This window comes from Neofelis nebulosa, chromosome 2, assembly GCF_028018385.1.
Source record: "Neofelis nebulosa isolate mNeoNeb1 chromosome 2, mNeoNeb1.pri, whole genome shotgun sequence".
Taxonomy (NCBI): domain Eukaryota; kingdom Metazoa; phylum Chordata; class Mammalia; order Carnivora; family Felidae; genus Neofelis; species Neofelis nebulosa.
The window spans coordinates 26,375,224-26,388,432 of NC_080783.1; positions in this window are offsets into that span (position 1 = coordinate 26,375,224).

A 13,209-nucleotide genomic window follows, 5' to 3' on the forward strand; every position below is an offset into this window, starting at 1 on the left:
ATGACGGGAAGAGGTTTGAGAGGATATGATCAAATTAGTTATAATATTCTCCTCAGGCAGCAGGAAGAGGTTTTCCATAGGGAGGAATGTTGTCAAATATTTTAGCCTTATCTGTAATGTTTTAATTTTTCATATTCACAATACAGCAATGCACTACTCATGTTGCTAAAAATTGATAATATAGATGATATAAAAATGGGGGTCTGAGAGTATGGTGATAAGTAATATTTTTTTTTACTTTTCTATTTTATCTGCAATATGCTAATATCATAGAAAATTATTTTTAAAATGCAAGAAGTATTAGATATGTTGGAAGTTAATAAATTGCACATTGTTTATCCCAGCATCCCCACTGGATATCAGTGGACTGATTTTTAATCATGCAATAGTAATTAAATAGGAATCAATGGCATTCTCTCAAGAACACTAACACAAACAAAAAGTTACTCAAGATAATTTCTATTGAAAAATAAAAGAACAAAAAGTAAATTACTGAAATTAAAATACATATATTTATTTAAATATCTAAGGATATTTCATTTTAATATACTGAATACATTCAACCACTATAAAATTGTTTTCCTCATTTTTTTCAAAAACCAGTCGAACCTTCACTCTAGGCTATACTGTACAATTTGTAATATACAAGAGTAGACCATTTCAAATGTGATATCATTATGTATGTATGTGCATAAATATGGAAAGAAACAAGGATACAGGATGTATTATAATAGGAAATAGAGGCCTCTGTAAAGTTTATAATGGCCTTTAAAACTTGAATAGCATATTGGGACAAGACAGGAAATCTGAAAATGGAGCCTTATTGATTTGAAAGATAATTTCATCATATAATTATACAAGCTCCGTTCTTATTTCAAATCTTGCCACAAACTAACAAAAATGGCTGCCATAGAAAAGATTGTGAATTATATTGCCCACCCCAAAGCCAGGAGGATCAAAGCACCTGTATTCTACAGGAAGACAAGCCATTGCTGAGGTATCGTTCTTCCCACCTGGAGAGATTAGTAGTACCAGAGAGTAGTGTGGAAGCGGAAAAGTAGTGCGTTTTGTAGGGTAACAGACTGCTTTAGCCTCTGTGCAAGGCCAGATTTAGCACAAACATATCATCTGTCAACAGTACCTGATGAATCACATCACCACTGATGCTAAAAGAATAAAATTTTCATATAAAAGGACACACTGTTCAGGGAAATGCGGTCGCTGACTACACACCAGTGGTATAAGACATTCACCTGGGAGTCAGGGTATCATATCTGATTGAGACTAGAATTTAAGAGCAGCTGAATATTGCTGCTGTAACGCCTAGTGAACACTCAGGCAGAGCAGTACTCAGTGTTTCAGAGGGCTGCTTTGGCCAGTGTTAGTTATGTTATTTACGTGTGGCACCACTGCAGGAGGATGGCAGTTCCATGCTAGAGCAAACTCACCATCCTGTACACACAGCCTTTACTAACCCCATGCCTATTACCCTCACCAGATTGAATTAGGCAGTTATTCCCTCCAGAACTCACAGTAAACACAAAAGAAGTATGCGTATATTCACACGGAAAGAATTTTGCCAGTTACAAGTGCTTTTCTTCCCCTTCCCTTATCACCAGCTCTTCTGACCACTCAGTTGGTTTGAAAATTAACCCCCTTAGCAATGTACTGTAAGTGAACCTGGTGGTGATTTGAGGCAATAGAAATCCAAAACTGATAATTCATCTTTAGACAATATGTGGTACACCTCTGTAGCTTATCAGCATTTCAAAGTACAAGAGTTTAAGAAATTCCTATTAAAATGCATCTGCTATCACTAAGGAAGGGAATGGCGAACTTTATATCTTTCTGGGTTTCTGGTGTTCACGAATATGATGTAAATTCATCACTAACTTTCAACTGCTGATATTTCTACCACTTGGAACAGTGAAATCGCCTGTTAGTAATACATGGGCTTTTTTCTGTTCACATTTATTCATCCTGTACTATTTAACTTTAGTTTTAGAAGTAATCTAAAAATTATTCAAAGTTCCCATTCAATAATTCATTCTCATGTTCTTTATTCCTTACTCTCATTTCCCTCTTAATGGATACAAGATCCATCAGGCAATTTAAATTCTTCTCTAGAAAGGTATTATAACAGTGGATACCCACAGTTAGTATTTATAGTTCCAGTGACCTTTGAAGACCTACTGGTTTATTTTGGGTTGCCAATCCACTGGGTTTATATCTAAAGAATCACAAAGCACTATTTAATCAGGAGGATTTGTTTTAACTATCCAGAAAAAAAGCTTTGTGATTACTAGAAACTAGAGAGCTAATTTTCTTTCAAATTTAAAAACTGTATGTAATTTTTTAATCCCATACACATAAAATCCTTTTGTGGGACATTAGTTTCCATGTAATGTATTCAAGATGGGTTTAGATTAACATGTGTGTGACCAGTTTGAAATAGACTCAAATTGGAAATGGCAGTATAATGTCCACTTTTAAAGTGTTAAATACGAAGTTACAGATCTGGGTTTGAATCTCTAAATATGTTTTCTCATCTGAAAAATGAAAAATCATAATAGCACCTTTCTCATCACACCTGTTTTAGATGTTTTGCTACAGATGGGTAGCAAGCTGATTTGGGGGAACAGGGGTTAAACTGCAGTTGCATTCATCTTTACCCAATAAGGAGGAAGTTTCAATGTCATTAAAGAATGGAGAAGGAAAAAGGGAAGAAGAGAGACTGGACTTTTTTTTTAATTTAAGTGCATGCAGTAAAAAAAGAGAAAGTGTTATAGGGGCGATAATATTTTTGAAATATTAACTGATACATATCCTACCTTCCTCACTGACTCAAGCAACTGCATTCCCTACTTCCAGGAGAGGATGAATATAGCAGAGAACTAAAACATCATTCCTCAGCTTTGATATCCAAAGCTTGGTGGTAGCTGGGAGCAGAATCTGGAAAGCCAGGCTTTCAGGCACTATTGTGAGAAAACGGACTTGTGGGTTCCAATGAGCCAGAGCTTAAAAGTGACTCAGCATAGCATTTATAGTATAAAACTGGAGCAGGGATAAAACATGAGGTGTGCCAACACTAAAAGGTAGACAGAGCCTTTAATGGGAGGTAGGTGGGGAAGGGAAAAAGGAGATGAACCAGGTGAGAGTCTTACAGGGGTTGGGCAGACTGTCCCACGCTGATATGGGTAGATGCCAGACCCACTCTCTACCTACCTGCCCACCCCACTATGATTAAACATCCAGAATAGAGGAGCAATTAAAACACCCCTGGCAGGGAAACAAATGCTTTGTTTCTCAAAGCATAGCCAGGGAACACTGTAAGCTCTTAAGAAAATCCCTCATTCAGCCTGGCACCAAAGCAACATGGCACAAGAGCCACCACGATGGCTGGGCAAGGCTCTAGACAGATGGCCAAAAGAAGCCTCCTACAAAACCAGAGTCCACTCTCTGCATGGAAAGCAGCCACGAGTTCTGGAGCATCCTCTAAGGAAAAATAGGGACGTACACAGAGGGCCTGTGGCCTGAAGAGAGCCAAAACTGGATCTCTAGACCAGAGGCTCAGCCAGGCCCAATATATCAGCACCAGATGCTGCACAGTAGGCTCACGTGCTAGAAGAGGCCTGCTATACATAGGTGGAAGGCAGCAAGGACTAGGGAAGACCCAAGAAGCAAGACACTCCTCTGTTAATGCCAGGATGCCTTATAAGCCACATGTCAAGTTAGATCATTTCTAGAGATAGAAATGAAGGAGGGACCAGAAAGATAACCTCAGAATTGTACTGAATAAATTAGAAGTAACTGAACTAAGTTGAGGTGCCAAGAATAACAGTAAATACAGGCTTGAGCTAAGTTAGTTTCAGTAATAGATAAATAAACAATCCTGGTGCACCTGGATGGCTCAATTGGTTGAGTGTCTGACTCTTGATTTTGGCTCAGGTCATGATCTCACGGTTCATGAGTTCAAGCCCCACATCAAGCTCTGCACTGACAGCGCAGAGTCTGCTTGGGATTCTCTCTCTCTCCCTCTCTCTACCCCTCCCCTGCTCGCATGCTCTTTCTCTCTCTCTCTCTCTCTCTCTCCCAAAAGAAAGAAACTTAAAAAAAGAAAAATAAACAGTCCATTCTGTACACGAGTTATGACTGTAAATTTTAAACCCACTACAGTGTCTTATCAATTATATATTCCTATGTAAAGCAGATCCACTGAGACCTCTTGGAAACGTACTGCCTGTTTCTTCTAAGGCACTTGCAAGTTAACAAAAGCATGTAATCGATGCTATGTGCTGAGGTCAATAACTGCCACAGTGGAACAATCCCAGAAATGTACAAATCTGACCTACAGCAATATATATCAACGGTTTTTGGTAATTGTTACAAGAGTGGACAGTCATTTATCTTTCAGTAATGAGTTTGCATTCGGCAGAAGAAAAATGAAGTGATTATGCATGGTCCCTCCTCCTTCAAAGGTGCCCTTCATCCCTTTCCCAGCACAAGTGAAGGGGAACACCAGAAGGGAGCAGCGTCTCCATCAGTCACCGCAGGGCTGGCCATGCACCTAAGCAATGTGTGCTTCTGTAGGCAGCCCCTCCACAGGCAGCCTTTTTGCCTTTGAAACATTGCTTATTTCCCCACAGCTGTCAGATAGTAGCAGCCAAGGGTTAACTCATCAGAACACGTGGCACGGACATCCAACACGGCTCTATCAGTCATATTACACTTGGACTAATCAAGGAGCAGTCAACAAAGGGCAGCTAAGGACACTGGCTTGATTCGACAGTTCACTGTCTGATTAAACCAGGCACAGAGCATTTTCGCAGTTGGTTTCCCTATTCCCCAACGGCTTTCCTTTGAAGAAAAGGAGGAACAAAGGATCATTTTTGATTACTCTGAAATGAACTTGTTCCTATGGTCTTTATTAATGATCATTTGATTGATTCCCCTTGGTAAGCCACTGTCTGGTGCATTATCCCTCAGGTGCCTCATCCAAGAAGCCTCTAAATTGCAAAGCTAGGAAATACTCCAAATGATTCCTTTACAGAAAATAGACAAATTTGTATTGTTTTGGAAATCCAGATACACAGCTCATTACCATTGCTTTCAGCTTTATGAAACTAGACACGCACTGCTTCCATTGGTAAGGCTATGTCTTAGGAATCTTACTCTTCATACAGGTTGTAACTGAGAACACAGACTCAGGCGTCTAACTGCCTGGTTCAGATCCTCGATTCACATTCACTAAATGTGTGAACTTGAGAAAACTGCCTACTTAACTTCTCTGTGCCTCAATTTCTAATCTGTATGATTGGAATAATGGTATTGCTTATCTCATAGGTCATAATGAGAATTAAATAAGTGATTACAGATAAAATGCTTACAATACTATCTAGCCTGTAAGTGTCATAGAAGGGTTAGCTACATATTTATCATTGTTGTTATTGCTATTTCAAGACACTCTACCCATGAGCAGTTTTTATTTGCCCAAACCTCTGCCCTAAATTTAAGCCTTTGAAAAACCAAAAACGTTTTTCATCCTTAGGGTCTTCTTTGAGACCAGGAGACTCCATCTATTTAAGGTAGTGCAAGGACAATGATGGCAGGCCTTGCCAGACGCTAGTTCCCTGTCCTTGGTGGTCATGCCACCCTCCAGAAAAATCTTACACCTGAAAGGTGACTTTCCTCCCTTCCCAGCATTGGTCTTCCCTATCTTTCCCAACTTCACTGGTCACTCATTCTTATAGTGTTGTCCACTTTAGCTTGACCATAACTGAGATTAGTTCTTGCAGGACCATTTTCTCGAAGACCTTTGTAACCTAGAAGACCAGTTGAACCATGGCCAAAGAGTGTGATCTTCAAGGCTAAGTACTGAGTGTGTCTTATCAAAACAAAATAAGAATGAGCTTCCGAGTTGGTGGACACGTGGAGAGTGGCACACTCAGAGAGGACAGGGAAGCTTCCGGTTCCTTCCCACATACCTTTCCTTATGCTGCTCTTCTTTTTTTTTTTTTTTTTTTTTTTTTTTTTAATTTTTTTTTTTCAACGTTTTTTATTTATTTTTGGGACAGAGAGAGACAAAGCATGAACGGGGCAGGGGCAGAGAGAGAGGGAGACACAGAATCGGAAACAGGCTCCAGGCTCCGAGCCATCAGCCCAGAGCCTGACGCGGGGCTCGAACTCACGGACCGCGAGATCGTGACCTGGCTGAAGTCGGACGCTTAACCGACTGCGCCACCCAGGCGCCCCATGCTGCTCTTCTGTCCAGCTATTGCTTCATATTCTTCAGCTGCTGCTACACAATCGCGTGAACTTTCCCTGGGGCGGGCTGGCACCCAGCTGTAGTCTCTGGGGATCGGCAGTGAACGTTCCTGGATGCAGAACACCCAGCCATTGCTCGGTGAGACCCTTCCACAGAGGGTCAGAATGGGTCAAAGCCGCAGTCCCTCAGAAGTGAGGGGTCCAGGAAACAGCCACATCTGAGATAAAACTCAGGAGGGGCGATTCCGCCTGGCAACCTGACAGTGTAAAAGTGGGGAGTGGACAGAAGCCAGAGACAAAATAAAAACAAAACCATAAAATCATCCTATTTGGACTGTGGCTGAGGCCTGTGTCAGGTTGATAGAGTTGCTTACCAGGTATAAGACACCACGGATAAGAACCTTTTAATTAGTACCAAACTCGCTGATTTCTTTAGAAATAGCTATCTCCGGGGCGCCTGGGTGGCTCAGTCGGTTGGGCGTCCGACTTCAGCTCAGGTCACGATCTCGCGGTCCGCGGGTTCCAGCCCCGCGTCGGGCTCTGGGCTGATGGCTCAGAGCCTGGAGCCTGCTTCCGATTCTGCGTTTCCCTCTCTCTCTGCCCCTCCCCCGTTCATGCTGTGTCTCTCTCTGTTTCAAAAATAAATAGACGTTAAAAAAAATTTTTTTTTTAAAAATTAAAAAATAAATAAATAAATAGCTATCTCCTAAATCAAAGTTTGAAATGAATAGCTTCAAACTAAATTTAAGCAATTTAATTTCATTTTTATGGCACAATAATATTTACAAAATTACTCATTCACACCCAATAACACTAAATAGTATATGAAGATCTACATCTCTTAAGGACATAATATCAAGCAATTTCATTGAACAGAACAATTCAGAATTCTGAGCATCGTCACAGAAACCACTATGTGACAATCTAAAGCATCTAGCTTTCTGGACCTGGCAAACTTGAACTTCAAAAGCCAAACACAATTCTTACCTATTGTTTGTGCACAAGTCCCTTCATGGCACCTGCCTAGTCCTACCAGGAAACAGTGGAAAGGCAGAAAAGCCTACACCTACTTCAGTTTTACATAAGGCTATTTCAAAACAAGAAAATTCTTGTTGATTCAGAATTTGGGATCACTACGTAGAAACTCATTCATTTAGCATTATATCAGTTTCTCTTTTCATTCTCCAAAACAATTTTTGATCTAATACTTTCCAAGTAACACATTCCCCTTCCAAATGACTCTAAGGTCAAAGACTAATTAACCTTTTCTCTTTAAGTTTGGCAATGATCCAGGCCTTGTTGCCTTATTTTCAAGTTTGGAGCCACCTTATAACTCTACAAAATTAATTACCCCTTCCCTTAAAAGGCCTCATAATTCTTTGTGATCTAGTTGAGACTAATGAAATGCTTAAACTTTCACTCCTGGGGCCCTAAATGAAAACCATGTACAGAAATGTAGTATTCATCAGAGAGCTAACTAATTTTTTTAATTAATTTTTATTTTTTAATGTTTGTTTTTGAGAGACAGAGAGAGAGAGAGAGAGAGAGAGACAGCACGTGAGTGGGGGAGGGTCAGAGAGAGAGGGAGACAGAATCTGAAGCAGGCTCCAGGCTCTGAGTTGTCAGCACAGAGCCCAATAGGGGGCTCAAATCCACAAACTGCGATATCATGACCTGAGCAGAAGTTGGACGCTTAACCGACTGAGCCACCCAGGTGCCCCCAAGCTAACTAATTAAGATTACCAGAAAACTGCAGAATTGTCAGAGTTAACCAAACCCTGCACCTTTGAAAGAGATCATCATGTACATGAACCGGTCAGAAATCCTTGCTCTCCTCGCTGACTTAGGAAGCTTGAGTTGCTAATTTAATACACATTAAGATGTACATTTTTCTAGCAATTAAATAGGGAAAATGATAGTCAGGGTCTCCATCTCACAAGAACAATGGAGTCTAGAAAGCCAGGTACAGCACAAAAGAACTGAAAAACAGGGTTATGGCAATCTCTTCGTGCTTAAATCTTAACATTCGGGACATCCCACAGATGGGTATCATATCAAGGCCAAACTTACAGTCTTGTTCCTCAATGCTTCTTGGTAGTGGGTTGTAAACAATTTAAGCAAACCATCTGTTCAAAACAGATTCTGATATGAACTCCTCCTCGGGAATGACTTTTTTTTTTCCTGCAGCTCAAAGTTACCTGAAATTCTCTAATCTTTTTTTTGTCTTTTCTCATTCATTAGGCCAAGTAAAACAGAACTGGAGGCATGACTTCCTCAAATTTAAACAAATACTTGAATGCAAAGCTTTGGGTTGGATTGCCTCATTAAAATGTTCCCAATTGATTACTTTTATTGTTCACTTTTTCAGTAGGCATGGAATGATAAGTACCAAAGAAATAGAAATCCTAAAATAACTGGTAAATCACTGGACAATTGAGAGACCATTACACAATGCTAAATAGAAACCACAGGAGCTAACAACTGGCAGAATAATTCTGTTTAAAATTACAGACTGAACATAGAATTATCTGTTCTGCAGAGTTCATATTTTTCCCCTGTCTTTGCTTGTTATGGCTAAAATTAATTCCCCAGGGCCTTCAGCCCCAAGGCCATGATCTTTCAACTTGCATACAAGTTGCTCTTTCTGTCATCGTTTCTCCTATATCAGAAACCAGAAATGTTAAGTCATGTCCTGGAGAGTTTTCAAGCCTTGTAGTTTTATTCAGGCAGTGATACAGCAAGAGGTTTTAGGACAATATTACTGGTTACTTTTCAAAAGACATATATAAGACCTAAATAAGAATAAAGATTAAAAAGTCATTACTTCACGAACATTTCCTGAGGTAATTCTCCAAGCTTATTGTGCATAACAATGGCAAGGAAAGATGGCTAAAATGCAGATTCTTGGGCCACATACCAGACCCACTAAATCTGAATTGCTACAATTGAAACTGGCTAGACGCACTTGAAACTGGCTAGACGCATTTTTAACGAGCACTCTAGTTCTTTCTGAAGTATATGGTTGTCAGCTACATACCCACCAGAACTAGAGTATAAATGGAGGTTAGGGTAAAAAATAATTAGGGAGGCAGTATTTGTGATGCAGCAGGAAGATTCTGGAATTTGGCTAACTGCTGACTTTATTATTAGCACTCACAGCTACTACCTTAGGTTAAGCTATGTAATCTTCCTCTCCATCAGTATCTTCAACTGAGGAATGTAAACATTCATACCTACCTCATAGCACTATTGTAAAGTTAGGTTTACAGTACTGAAAACACTCAGTGGATATAACTACTAGAAATTGGCTGCCCCAGAACTGAATGCCCCTCGCAGCAGGCCAGAAGAAAACATCTTTACTTCAGGAATTGTGATGTTTATCCTTATGTCTCTCGTGTATACCAAACACAACTGTCTCTGAAACAGGAGGCGAAAGTAGTCTAAAGTGCAAGTTCTAGAGTTAAACCATTTGAATTTAAATGTCAGTGCAACCACTTATTTGAGCAAATTAACATTTATGTGCCTTCGTTTCCTCCTTTGTGTAAGCAGCATAAAGAGTAGCTGTCTCCTGTAAAATGGTTAGCATAGTACGCGTCAATGCTCAATAGTTTCGCTATTATTGTACCATAGGAAAGGGGATTTAATGGAGAAGAGTGACTAATTTTATTTTATAGTTCAGGATAGAGCAAAAATGGATGCAGATTATTTTATTAAGGATCAACAACATTTAGAAACGTAAACTGCTGTCATTTTCAACAAACATGATTCCAGATCAGAAGAGTCTAAGCCACTTAAAGAGCTCAGTAACTCCACCCATCAAAAATTGTATTTCACTTAGTATATAACAACCCATTTTGTAGAGGAATTTGGTAATAATTTTGCTCAACTTTTATATGTGACCTCATGTCCTTATGCAGGTCACTAAATTGTCTTTGATAGCAACCTTCCTGTCATGAAGGTAATTATAAACGGTAACCTTTACCAAATTACCAAGGTACCCTAGTATTACACTTTTAGTAAAATGTTTGCAGTCTCTAAGCTTTTTAAAAGGTGAGAGCTTAAAATCACTAGAATTCATTATAAGACACTTGAAATCCATAAGAGAGGATTTAGCTGGTGACAAGATCTGAAATGCTTTTGAGTGAAAATGTCCATCCTTATATATTGGGTGTATATCTCAAGTTGAAATAGAATAGAATGGAACTGACATGGAGCAACGAATGGGCAATAAAATGGAGATAGAATAAATGCAGTTAAGATGAAACCAAATAAAATCTAGACTTTGCCCATCCCCATCCATCTCCACAATACCGTCACTTATTATCAGGGTGTCTAACCTAGTTCCTACTTCCAGTGTGAAGGAAGACTCTGTCTCTTGCTGCTGGTGGACGTATTGATCAAGTAGTGAAGAATAAGCAAAATTATTCTGGAATGCTATCTTTCCAGGTTATTTTTTTTTTCTTTTTTTTTTTTCTTTTGCCAGAATCAAAGGAAAACTCTGGCTAAAATATCTCTCATTGTTTTCGTTCAAGAGGCTAATGTTTAGGGTTTAAGCATCTGTAATGCAATAAACCCAACAACCAAGAGAGGGCAAATGAAAACAAAAACAAAAACAAAAAAACCCAAAAACTTTCCCTGGTCTATAAACCTGACTGGAGGAAATAAATCGTGCAGATGGACTCTCTGGTTATGGAAAGAGGTGGCCTCTAAAATAGGTTTATTCTGGCGGAGCCTTTAAAACTGAAGACAAAATTTTAAACTAGTTCCAGGAGAAAGTGAACATTCCTTAGCAGTTCACTCTTTTCTCTCTTGACTTCAATTGAGTTTAACACCACAGTGACTTCTTTTGCACCTACCACATGCTAAGCCTTAGGAGATTGCATGAAGATTCAGGCATGGTTCTCTATGTTCAAAGAAACTAGAAGAGGCAGTACAAAATTAACTCCAAGGAGAGTTATTATGTTCTTATGGCTATGCCAAGACTGACTTTATATTTCCAGTTCTATTTCACTATAACTCCCTTTAAAAGCCTTAACTTGGACTTCTCACCATAGTGATGAATTCAAATATGCATAAAACCAAATGTATAATAATTCCCTCCTTCCCACTCCTCCCAAAAAAGCACTCTATATTCCAAATTTTCCCATGGCATCACTATTTTCCCAATCGACCCAGGCTGTAAAAGTTAGACTTTCCTTGATTCATCTTTTTCTCTACTGTCCCACTATGTCCCACAGTTAGCCACCATGTCCTATCATATTTGGCTGAGGAATTTACCCCACAACAATCTTTTTCCTTCAATTCCTATCACTAACTGTACCATATTTCAGAGTCCCTTGACCTTTATCTATTACAGTCAAAGGTAAAATAGGATGACAGAGATCTGCCTCACTCACACTCATGAACTTGGAACTAAGTGAATGAGAATGCAGTAGACACAGGAGTACCTGGCTGACTGTCAGTAAAGCAAACAACTCTTGATCTCAGGGTTGTGGGTTTGAGGCCTACATTGGGTGTTGACATTACTTAAAAATAAAATCTCAGGCACCTGGGTGGTTCAGTCAGTTAAGAATCTGACTTCGGCTCAGGTTATGATCTCACAGTTCATGAGTTCGAGTCCCATATCAGGTAAGCATGAGCCCCACTTGTGGTGAGCTTGAGCCCCGTTTTGGGTAAGCACGAGTCCCACACCAGGTGACCACAAGCCCTGCTTCAGGTGAACCCTGACTTTCTCTCTCTCTGTCTCTCTTTCTTTGCCCTGGCTCACTGGCACCCTCTCCCTCTCAATAAAAAAATAATAATAATTAAATAAATAAAATAATAAAACAAAACAAAAGAAAGAATGCAGTAGACACAGTTGGAACAGCTTCACAATTCGCCACTTATGTACCCAGGTTCTATGCCATTCCTGCCTTTCCTGAGGCACTGCTGTTTGGCTCATCCTTCTTTTCTGTGAGCTACGTTGGTGTATCTCCAATAAATCACCCTTTTTTTAACTTACTGATTTCTGTTGCTTGCAACCAGAAGAATCTTAACCAATACAAAGGGAAATAAGACTGAGAATGAGATGAATTAAATCAATAAATAGTAAAAGGAGACAGAATGTCTCTCAGATCTATATTTTGTTAAAGCTTAATTGATACTCTCGATACAAAAGAAGACATGAATGTTAAGTGGAGGCCAGTGTTGAAACCTCGTTTAAGGGGGTCTAAAGTAGCACTGTGTACATTAGAGAGGCTGTTGTGGGGTCACTAAAAAGGTTCCTATTTTTTTGCTGTGGGGTAAAAATGTTTTTTCTCATCACACGGCAACCTAGACAAAATATGCCTCCAGATCATCACCTCCCCTTTCTTCTAATTATATGCCCCCTAAACAATCACCATTAACTGAGTATAACTTACCTCAACATTGGCAACAAAGTGACCTGTGTTGAAAATGTTAGCACTGTAAAAGGACAGCTCCATTTTAAATGAACAATATCTATATGCATTTAGTTACAATGAGTGTCTTCCAAAGAGTGTAATAATTTCTTAAAGAACCAACAAAATCTGGCTTCTGGTGCTAACATGCTAAGGAAAATAACCTTAATTGACACAATTTCATAAGGAAAATATCAGTCTCTGAGCCAGTGATGCAATCTTCTTGTCACTGACTCTGATCCCCTACTCCCACTCTGCTGTATCGAATTTCAGCATCTGTGCAACAATCCCCGTCCCCAAAAGACTCTCATGCTCATTCATTTATTTTTGGGTCTTTTTTTTTATCTGTCAAGCACTATAGTAGCTAACGGAGATATAAACAGCATAAAAGGTGGATAATAACTCGTTTATTAATAACTAATCATTTATTAATATTATGCCAGTGAACATAACAAAGAACAAATAGAAGATTCTATTAGGACATATAAGAGGGTCACTTATCCAAGTTAAGGTTATCAAGGAATGC